Below are 11,561 nucleotides of genomic sequence, written 5' to 3'. Positions count from 1 at the left end.
CCTGCCCTTTGGGCAGGGGGCTGGACTCGATGATCTCCTGAGGTCCCTTCCAGCCCTAATGTCTATGAAATCTATGAAATCTATGAAATTCAGCCCCATGGCTGGGAAAGCCTACCCAATCCTCCCCACCATGTGTTCTTCCTACCTGCTCCCCCACAGCTCCATGGCCACCAGATCCTGACCTGGCTACTTTAGCCCTTTCACCCGGACAAACCTCCTCCTGTGGCCTCGCCAACCCCTCCCTCTATGCCCAAACCTGCTAGCCTCTTCTGCAGGCAGACTTACACTGGGTTCCCTGTGTGGCTCCTGGAACTGGCTGATGGGTTTACATGCTTGTTCTGGCCTATGTTCACAGGAAGCTGCGTTAACTAAGCTGTGTGAAGGTAGACTGGGTAAGGTGAAGAGCTGAATGCTCCCTTAAGGAATAAACACATGAAACACTGGATGAAGCAGTGTTAGATTTGGAGTGGTTTTGCTACCTATGTATTGTTCTCAGCTTTTTTACTTGTAACAATTACAGTATAACAGCTGTTGCTCTTTTGAAACTTTTTTTTTTAAACAGCTCCAAATGTATGTTGGTCCACACTTTTAGGGGGGCACCAACAGCATGTGGAATGACCCTTTCCTCACAAACCTGTTTCCACATACCCTATTATCACTATATTGACTGACAGAATACACCTGGAATTTTTTTCCTAAAGAGAAGATCAAAAAGCAGGCTGCCACACTGACCTTGGACTTTAAAAATATTGCTGGAGCAACATGTGTAAGCTCATGGGAAAGAAAAGCACATGCACAGTACCCATATGAACATTCTCCACCAGATAGGGGCACATTTAATACTTCCTAAATGTCACACATGCCCTTGGAATAAAGCAACTGAAAGTTGCTTTAAAGTTTCCTTTAAAATAACTAGCCAAGCTGCTAACAGATACAATTCACCATATAACTGCAGGCTACTTTGCATATTCACTTGTGAATAATAATGATTGAAATAATGGCTGGGTTTCATTTTTTCTGAGCTGTCACACAAAGTCTATGCTACAGCTCAGCCACCCATGGGTTTCCATGATTCATTCCTTGGCAATCATACCTTTCTTTTGACCCACAGAAATATTCTCCATCTCTCCTTCAGCAGCTCAAAGTAACAGGATGTGTGATGGTATCTATGTTTAGACAATACTACAAGTAAGTGAAACAGCCATTTCTCATATTATCTGGATGTTGAGAAAATACTGCAAAAATCTGACATATGATACTGTGACAGTAGTTGCTGCCTGGCAACTGCTGTGCAGTACTAAATGATCTCAGGAATAGCAAGGGGCCCAAAGGCTGGGATTTCTGAGATGTCAGTCTCTCCTCAGTACGCATCAGGAACATGCATATGCATCTTGGTATTATTGAGAACCTAGTAATCTGTGAAGTTCAAGCACTTTAGTCTGAGAATAACATCAGCAACAGTGGAAAAAGAAGTGCATTTTTTTAGAAAGTTGTGAACTTGTGAAAACAGAGTGTTAGCACTGTTTTGCAGCCTTACTATTTGGCATTATTGTACAGCACCCAGTATATTCTTGGGTGCTAAAATACAGAGTAATAAATAGCAAGGCACTACTATATTGTAATTTTAAAGTAATACGGTAGAATTGCATGTGCTGAGTGCAGCTAGCCTGTGAAAGAGCCAGAAAAGAGAGAAACTCACATGTAGGAGGAAATGCCACAGCAACCTTATTTCCCCACCTCTGAGCATAGCTTTCCTATACTTTGTCTCTAGCCTATGGTGTCCTGGCAGCCCATTCATGTGTAGAAAGACTTGGCAGAACACAAGGTTATCTTCACACAAGAGTTTTTCAACATTTGCATCTAATACAGCTCTATGATCTGACTCAAGTAGAGCAGATATGAATAGCTACCTATACAAAAATAGATGCCAGTTTTCACATGCACAGTAATTATATTATTGGTATTTATGTCAGAATAGGATATCTCTAGCTGAAAGCTGGGGGTTACTCCTTCATCAGTAACTTTCTCAGTATATGACTATATTGATATTAGAATTTTAAGCAATGTATTAATTAATTTTCACCTATAACAGATTCTCAAAGCTGTAGATGAAGATATGGCATCTGTCTAAAGCATCTCACTGGAATGAGTTAAGTTTGTGCTTGAACTTGGATGTCTCCATATGCCACTTCCATGTTACTCTTTCATAATGTTTGGGAAATGCTTTCATTCCATCCTATACAGGAAGGAATCATGGTAGAATACAGTGCATACCAGCTGGTAAAGTGATGGGTTCCCAACAAGCTTTTGGCATTTGATACGCTGATGTATATGAACAGGTTGATGTGATTAAAGTTAATGGGAGACAATTCCAGACTTTTCCTATTATTGTATTATGTTAAATATTTGCTGGTGTTTTTCATTTTAAAATCCTAACGAATGGTAGGGAATGTAAACCCACCATGGAAGCCTAAGAGTTAACAAACAAGAAGCATTCTTCCTTTTTACTGTTGTCATGATCATAAAGAAGTTATAAAAAAAATAGAAAAGAAGACATCAAAATAGTGATGTTTCTTTGGATCTCATAAGCTTAAAAGTCAGGATGCTGAGGGAAAAAGCATGATGAGTGTCATTTTTTGTGGCATTTAGTAGCACTTTGTAAGAATGTGATTTAAGGACTTTCACAGCTATAAAGCTGAAGGACTGAAAATCCACTTAAGGATGTTTTGTGACAAGCCTGATGTGTTGAAATTTAGTAGAAAACTTACTTCCCCTTTTACCAGCACATCATTCCTACCTGCCTTCAGTGGTGTACACAGGAATATATTTTCTTTCCCACTGCTTTTACTACCATTTTAACAAGAAATCGCCATCCTAAGACCAGAGCATGAATGTACATTAACACAGTAAAATTCAGGTGGTAGAAGTGAACTTTCTATCTGTGTCCTTCTTATTGATAAACATCGAAGAGCAAAACTTGCTGTGATTATCTGGGCATATAGTATCTTTCATGCACTTGCCCTGCATGCAGGAAACTCCAGTTCCAAGCTTTCTTCACCTAGAGAGGTTTCGAACTTGCAGCTTCCATTTCTCAGCAAAATGCTCTTATCACCAAGTCCAAGGCCAGGCACTGCTCAGACTGTTTGCTCTTCAGCCTTCCTCCTGAGGCCAACCCTGGTGAGATGAATGCTGCTTGTGTGTGACTCACTGAGGTGAATGTTGCCTGAATGCAATGTTTCCCAGTGATGTTAACCAGTTTATCCAATGAATATTAAATGCAAGGTACACTCAGAGAACCTCAAGTGGAGAGTTGGGGTGGCATCTGGGCGATAACGAGCCTGTGACCTGGTGGCACTTTGCAGGTTCAAAATCTAAGTGAGGGGGCATAGAAGCCAGTCTTTTGCTCCCTGAGCAAGTTGCCTAACCACCAGACTATTGGCTAAAAGGTGGAAGGGCTGGCTGCCTTTTTCTCTGTTTTACTTCTGGGCCATGGCATGTAGTATGATTTCATCTCACCACAGGGGGAAGCAGAATCCTGAGCTGTACATAAAAGACAAAAACGTCTGTTACATAACTGCTTTGGTGCCACAGCTACTTCTGTGCCATTTTAGTCATGGAAAGTGAAATAGGATCTACCCCCAGGACCAAATCCTAATCTATCTCAAAGAGGCACTTACATGACTTTTGAATGACATAAATCACTAAGTGGCTTCCCATTACATCCTATGCTGACAACTGCCATGGTACTGGGATGTCCATCTACCTTATGCATCTCCCATGTCCCTCTCACTGAATATACTTAGAAGTACTCCACTAAGGCATCTACTTCACTTAGGGCCTTATCACATGTTCACTTGCAACAGTTGCAAATCACTGGACTGTAGTGACCTGTTAAAGTTAGCATGGGTTAGGAGATGACCCTGGCCTGAAGGGAACACCTTTGCAATGCCACAAGGGAACTTGATGTGCTAAACTGCTTGAATGCATGTCAAGCTGCATTTTAACTGCACCCAGTGGGTGCATCTACATGAGACGCTTTACTGCAAAGTAGTGTAATTTATTGGGCAGTAAGCATGTGTGTCTACATGTGCACATGCTTACGATGTAGTAAACCTCACTAATTGCAAGGAAATATGGTATCTGCAACTGCAAGTTTCAAATTTACTTCTGATTACTACCTGTTCAGGAGTGCTCATGTAGACACCTGACTGGGAGCAAATCTGCTCCCAGTCAGGAGGCCACCGGGGGTGGGAGATTGCTCCCTGCCCCGGGAGCTGCCTGCTGCCAGGGTGGGCTCTGCCACCAGAGCTCGAATGTGGAGCATGCCCCTCTGCCCCAGCATTAGGGAGCTCCAAGCCCCCTGCTCCGAGATCAGGATTGGGGAGTGGGGGTCGGGAAATCCTTATCTCCCAGTGCCCACCCTGTGGCTGCAGAGCTGGCACTGGGAGGTAAGGATCTCTCAGCCCAGGCCCGCAACCGTGGACCTGGTGCTGGGAGATAAGGATCTCCTAGCGCTGATCCCATGGTTGTGGAGCTGGTGCTGGGAGCTTTCTGCTGGCGAGGGCTGGGGATCCTGTTCCCTGCCCAGCTCTGTGAGCAGGGAAGAAGCTCCCCAGTCTATTCCCCACCCAGCTCTGTGCTCACAGAGCTGAGTGGGGAACAAGTTCTCCAGCCCCTGCCCTGAGATCATGGAGCAGGGCCTGGGAACTGTCCCTGTCAGAAACAGCTCCCAGCCCCATGCCCCAGTTGGGTGATCAAGGTGTAGGGCTTGGAAAGAGTTACAAGGGTGGGGCAGGTTCCAGCCCCCTCCCCTGATCTGTCATTGTGTATCCTTGGCTGAGTGGGAATTCCCCACCCAGCTAGGCCTTGCTGCTAGCTGCCCCACCAGTGGATCAGGGCATGGGGCTGGGACCTGCCCCCCCCCCGCAGCTCTTTCCAAGTCTCCTGCCCCAATCAAGGAGCATGGGCTGGGAGCTCCCTGCTGCCAGGACAGGAGGACATTGTCCCCACCCCAGCAGCAGGCAACCCCTGGGGCCAGGGAACAGTGTCCCACCCCCAGCCAGGAGACAGCTATCTCCTGGCCCAGTGCTCCTTGCCAGCTCCTGGGATGGTATCCATGGGGAGCCTAAGGGCCCATTTCAGGGCCCCAAGAAGCAAGAGCAGTTTGCTGCTATTAGCAGCAAATCTGCTTCCACTTCCCTACACGCTTCCCAGAAGCGTATACTTGTGAGTAGCTTACTCATGAGTAAACTGCTCCCGGATCTAATGCACATGTAGGCACACCCAGTAAATATTAAATTGAATGTACTATCTGCAATGTCTTGGGAAAATTCTCCATATCAACTGGAAAGACAGAAGAATGAATGCCAGCATTCTGGCTCAAGCAAACATCAAAACGGCACTGAAACAGTGGTGGCCAGTCCATATGAGGTGCTTGGGCTCCCCACCAGTTTCAAAATGACATGACTGCATACAGAACAAAAAGTGGAGTATGCGCAGTAAGCACCTCAGGGCGATCTCCTTACTGGCCAAGTGGTGCTTCAGCAGTAGAAACACTTAAACAATTAGAATGGATTGCTATAACCACTTGTTTAAGCAGGCAGCGGGGCACCTGTACTGATGCCCTAGTGCAGGTAGAGCCGTTGGGAGGAAGGCAGAAAGACAAAGGGTGCCACATGCAGAGACATGTATGTGGCTCCAGGTAGCCTGTAGAACAGCTCCAGCAGGTAAGTGGAGAGGGGGATTGAGGCCCCTGTAGGGAGGAAGCTGGACAGGGCTGAGACTGCTGCCCAGCCACGTGGGACTTGGGGCTGGGGCCACAATGTACGGCTGAAAGGCACCAGTGGGGAGCAGGACGGGGCTGCAGATGGCTCCTCTGGGGGGGGAGGGGCGGTTCCTTGCTACTGCGCACACTCCCGGATGGCAGGGGGGACCTATGCCTTCCAGATCTGTACCCAGAGCAGGTGCAAGCTACAGGCTCAAGCTTCTGTCCTGCTTCCCTCCCCCAGGGCTTCCAGAGCTGGCAGACTCAGCCTGGCACAGCTGGGGACAGTAGGGCTGCACAGGTATTCCTCACCACTTGTAGCCCCACCTCCCGTTGCTCTGGCAATGCGCTCCCTGAGCCTGCCGCTCCACACTGCTGCCCTAGCAACATGCTCCCTGTGTGCAGGGCTGCAGTGAGGGCAGTGGCACAGGGCTGTGCTCCTCAAAGGAGTGACAGGCACAGGGGGTGCATCTCCTGGGGTGGGGGCAAGAAGAGGCAAGGAATCCCTTTGCAGCCCCACTCTCTCCAGCTGCACTGGGTTGCTCCCAGTGTGATGCTCCACCCGCCCCACCTGTTTCACAGTTCATCAGCCACACCTGCACTGAAGCCATTTTTATACTGCACAAGCACCATTGGACAGGACATTTCATAAGGATGTCTGACAACTGGCTTCCAAATCAGGTCCTATACTCTCAACTCACAGAAGTCACCACTATAGAGGTGGGCACCAGAAGAGATTCAAGGACATCTTGAAGACCAATCCAAAGAAATGTGTCATTAACATTGAAACCTGGAAGACTCAAGTGCTGAATCGTCCCCAGTGAAGCCATGATGTACAACAAAGCATTGACCATTTTGGCCAAATCTGCCTCAGTAGCTGGTGGACAGATGAGGGACAAAGGTAAAGAGCTATGACCAGGATCTGCTCCTTCCTTCCCGGACTATTTGCCACATCTGCAACCAAGGTTTCAGATTAGCCTTCTCAGTCATCTCTGGATTCACTGATGACTTCTGGATTTACTGGAAGACTGTCATCCTTGTACTGCTGACACTGATGTGTGTTAAGCTGAATATGTGACACCACCCTCATGCTGTACTGTGATCCAAATCTTCCTTGGGAAGCATCTACATTCTACAGAAGTTAATCTCAAAAAACCACCCCCATGCCTAGGGACTGTTTGGTAAAGTATTTAGTAAAGTAGTTAGAGTACTTATCCAGGGAGTGGGAGACCACATCTTTTAGCTCTCTTTAACCAGATTTGAGTTTAGACCCACTTTTCCCCCTGTGCTAATCATCAGGCTACAGGCTAGAGAAGACCAAGAGCACCCTCCGTGAAGAAGGCACTGGGAGGGAGGGAAGTCTTGGTTTTGGCTTATGGTCAAGATATATAAGATGAACAGTTGTTCATGCATTTTTTCCAATGATTCTTGATGCAAAACAGCATTGGGAGCACAGTACTTCCTGGTGGATCAATACTGGCAAAGGCTACCTTTCATCAGAATAGGAGTTACAGGTCTGTACAGGGAAGATTAGGATGGGTCCTTGGGGACACAATAGGTTTCCAAATCAGAGAACAGGAAATCTATGTTTTTTTCTGGGTGGATTTGGATCACAACCTGAGGCAGGATATGTAATTTTTGCACTAGTTATGGGAAAATTTTAGAGACGATCAGGATGCAGACCATAATGTTTATGTGATATATCCCTTGGGGTGGATTGTCAGTTGGTATAAATTGTCACAAGCTAACAATCTGCCCTGTAATGTATATACTTTTCCAAGCTTGCACTGACATTTTATCTATATTGCTTATCTAGCAATATCTGTAGTCCTGTGTAAGCACAGAGCCATGACAATAAGTTTAAAGGGGACAAACCAGGCAAGATCCTTAGCTTTTTTACATCAGCATAGGTCCCATGAATTTAATTTGGTTTGCATTCACCAAGGAAGTGGCCCAAGGTGGCAAAATGAATCAGACAAGAGTTTCCTGAGTTCTAACATCCTATCTTAAAATATACTGTGTCTTTTAGTGTATCATATTATTTGAATATGATTATTCTGTGTAGGCCAGGCATTAAAAACTTGATCCAAAGCCATTTGTGTTGATGTAAACTTTTCCATCTGGGCCTTGAGTCTGGCCCATGCATATTTAGCTTTTGTACTGATCCTCAAGGAAGCTTAAATAAAACTCTAACATCAGCATTACTTTCACTTCAGAAAAGTCTGTTTTTCCTTTCACCTTCAAAAGTTACAGATGTGTAGCATGAGTAAAATGTTACTAGAAGCTGTAATAAAATACATACTGGGCATCTACATGTGCATTAATGCACTTTTCCTAATGCATATTAAATTAATACCTTCAATGTGAGGGTGCCTGTACACGAATGTGGAGGCTGCTCTGATGCACTGTAGTTACAGACTCTATTAATTGCCACCCTCCCCACCACCTGAAGCATCTGTAAAAGTGCCCTGAGGTACTAAATTAATGCAAGTGCATGCTTTTTAGGTGACACTTAATGTACGGTAGCCTATTTTACTGTGCATTAGTGTAATAGCACTTTTTTTTCACATGCTGCTTTAATGCACAGTAAAATAGGCTACTGTGCATTAAAGCACATGTGTAGATGCAACCACTGAAACATTTTCTCTTGGGCTGGGTCTTGTCTCAGTTTTCGATGACTTTTACCATCTCCAGATTGGACTGCTGCAAAATGTTCTGCATGGAGATACATTTTGAAAAATTTCCAGAGATTCAGGTAGCGCAGAATAGCTGAGCCTGACTGTCCACTTGTGGTAGCATACTATACCAGAGCTCCACAGACTAATCTGGCTTTCTATTCACTCCTGGTCTTTAATTTGGGATATTGGAATTGCTCTTGAAAGCCTTCTAGGGCTTGGATCCTAGATGCCTGAGATATTGCTTCCGTCCCTAAATTATGCCTGGGCAGTCAGGATTATTCAATGAACTCCGGCTAACACTGCTTCAATCTGGGAGTGCTTCAAGCTGTATCTGCTCAGTGAAGTGGCATGTGCTTCTCCTTTTGGCCTCACAGGGACTGAGTTTGCTGACCATCAGGTCACAGTGGAAGAACCATGGCAGTAGACAACCAAAGTCAATCTTGAGCCTAACCCTTAGTTACCCATCCATTGTGCAAGAGTGATTTGATCATCCTGTCTGGTTGGATAAGTACCTCCTTATAGGAGCAAGATGATCTGCTGAGGATGCATAGACTTCTCCTTTTCCCTATAATGAGGGCATTTCCATGCCCATAGAGGGTAATAGAGAGGAATTTTCAGGATTGCATTTAAGTGTTACTTAGGAATCCAAGGGAATGAATGGGGTCTAAGATTTTTTTTCTTGAGGATTTGGGAATACGTTTTATTGTAAGTTCAATAATATTACATGTTGCCTGTGTTTTATGTACACACTTGGAGATGTGCATCTTTTGAAAACTCAAAAAGAAGCTGAGCAAAGGAAAACTTTTCCACTGGAGCAGTATTGCATAATTGGTAGATAGGGCACAATACAAGAGAGTGCCCAGGAATTAGATTTCTCTTTGCCTTCAGTTCAGGTTCCCTTTGGAAGCCAAGATGATCTTTAGGGAGCTGGTGCTCTTGTGTTTGATGCTGAGGAAGTTACCTCATCAATTTTATATAATTCTATATGAAAAGTTCTCCCCTAATTGACAGCATTACTTCTAGCACATTAAAGCAGAGAAATCAGTGAGCTGCCTCAAAAATCAACTAATTCTTGGAAAGTCTTACAACAGATGTTGATAACTTTAAAATGATTTTTAAAAATGTTAATTAGGGAAACCAGAACAGAAATATTGAGGTTTCATGGGCAAAGTCCTTTTGAAATCAGTGAAGCTATGCTGAGTTACATTAGTTGAAGATCTAGCCTGAATTCTTTAAAAAGTTAAATATTTCCTGTGATATATTTATTTTCAACTTAAAGGAAAGAGCTGAAGGTCAGAATTGATTAGCTGCTGCTTCTGATTTATTAGAGCATTTTTACTTTTATTTTAAATTTAATCTACGATTAATGGTAGCTTTTGTCTTTTGCTTACTCTGCCCTTGTAATTTATCTGTTAAGACTTCTTCTGAGTGTCAAATACTTATAGTATCTTTCAGATCCTCAGGTGGCTGAGATAGGATTCTTTCTTTAATTAAAAAGAAGAAGATTGAGTTTCAGGGTAATCGTGTTTTGATATTCCCAGATGTATCTAAAGTCACTCAGATTAGGAGAACTAGGTTTCAATCTTTGAAATTAGACTTTGTTAAATTGGATGCTGATGTTGCAATTTTCTATCCAGTTAAAATATAAGTGGTTTTAAATAGTGCAAAGTAAATCTTCACTGTTTATGATATGCCAAATGGCATCTTAATTTATGGCCAGATTCTGACTTGATTTATGACAGTGTACATATGGGGTAGCTCAATTGGACTCAACAGATTCATGCTAGATTTAAACTGGCATAACTGAGATCAGATTCTAGCTCTGTATTTTGACCTCCCCAAAGAAAAAAATGTTTCTCATATTAATGGCATCCATATAATAAAAAACAATGGGTAAAATCTACAATGGGTAAATTTACAGAGCAACACTGAAGTCAATGCAGATTTGCCAAAATACACTGTGGAGAATTTGGTCCTCTCTTTTCCTGGATAAATAATATCCCTTCTGGAATATATCACTGTACTATATTGACCATAAATTAGTATTTCTTGTAATTAAAATGTTTATAGTGCTCCATTCACTGGTATGCTCCAGCTTTTCCATGTTACTTGAGTAAGGCAAAACATCCATAAACCCAGTTTAGATGGCCAGTTAAAATAGGTTTTCTATCAGTAGTAGTTTGTTTGACTGGAAAAATAAGTTCCAGAGTTTGCACGTTTCTTAAATGTGACTATGTTTTCCCAATGTTACAGTCACAGGAATAATCCAGGTTGACCTGAGGCATGCCTTCCAGGGCTAGCCGCTTGTGTGTAAAATTACACAATTCATGAATGTCTTTAACATTGTCAATAAAAATAATATTAAAAAAAAGAAAAAAAAAGAAAGCAAGTGTTTTATCAGCTGCCTGTAAAGGAGTAATTAAAAAACAAGTCCCAGTCCCCAAAAATATTTAGGTTCCCTTTTGACTGTTTAGGTACCTAACTCTGCCTTCAGATGCCACTGACATCTTCCAAAACCCCTCAGTTGTTGTCAAGTCCCAGAGGTACCCAAGTATCCTATAGGTGTCTAAAGATCATTTGGCATGCACAAAGGTGTGTAACTGCTGATGCTGCCTCACAGCTAATGAGCTGCTTGGAGCCAGAGGGCCTTGTTATAATTTTAGGTGGCTTCTGGAGCTCTTAACCCCTGGATTGTCCACACATTAACACGTGCAACTAGTTTTAACCTCCCCTTAGGCATCTTAAAGTGACACCACTCCAGGGCAGGTTTATCTCTGATCCATGTTACCCTGGTCATGTTACACTAATGTATAACCACTCTAGGCTACAAGTTAGAGTCAACACCCCATCTGCCACCCTCCCCCCAGCCTGGATTGGGCCTGCCTAAACACCCTGGGCCTTTAATCTAAGCCAGAGCTGGAGAGGCTCTGAAATTAAGATTCTCCTACAAGTTCCTCCCCTTCCTATCTTGCCAACTGGGCCCGGTACTTTAGGTGTGCTCAGAGATTAGACATACTAAAGTAAAATCTGCACCCCAGGGTACTCAAGGAGCTGGCGAACGTCATAGCCCAGCCCCTGGCACGGATCTTTGAAAACTCCTGGCGCTCTGGTGTAGTGCC

The 11,561-nt window shown here is 43.9% G+C and overlaps 1 long non-coding RNA gene across 1 annotated transcript in view; it reads right to left on the bottom strand.

Annotated features, from left to right (window-relative positions):
* The window catches only part of LOC109306046, an 11,429-nt gene extending 7,480 nt beyond the window's left edge, over positions 1–3,949 (bottom strand). The window contains exons 1-2 of the long non-coding RNA XR_002099826.1: positions 3,827–3,949; positions 3,141–3,146 (exon numbers count right to left, since the gene is read on the bottom strand). This is a non-coding gene — a long non-coding RNA (uncharacterized LOC109306046). The remainder of the gene's footprint in view (positions 1–3,140; positions 3,147–3,826) is intronic.
* Positions 3,950–11,561: the final 7,612 nt, after the last annotated feature.

Source organism: Crocodylus porosus, unplaced genomic scaffold (genome assembly GCF_001723895.1).
Source record: "Crocodylus porosus isolate Cpor-Errol unplaced genomic scaffold, CroPor_comp1, whole genome shotgun sequence".
Taxonomy (NCBI): domain Eukaryota; kingdom Metazoa; phylum Chordata; order Crocodylia; family Crocodylidae; genus Crocodylus; species Crocodylus porosus.
The sequence above is the reverse complement of the archived record's forward strand: the minus strand, read 5'-3'. Positions and strand labels throughout refer to the sequence as shown.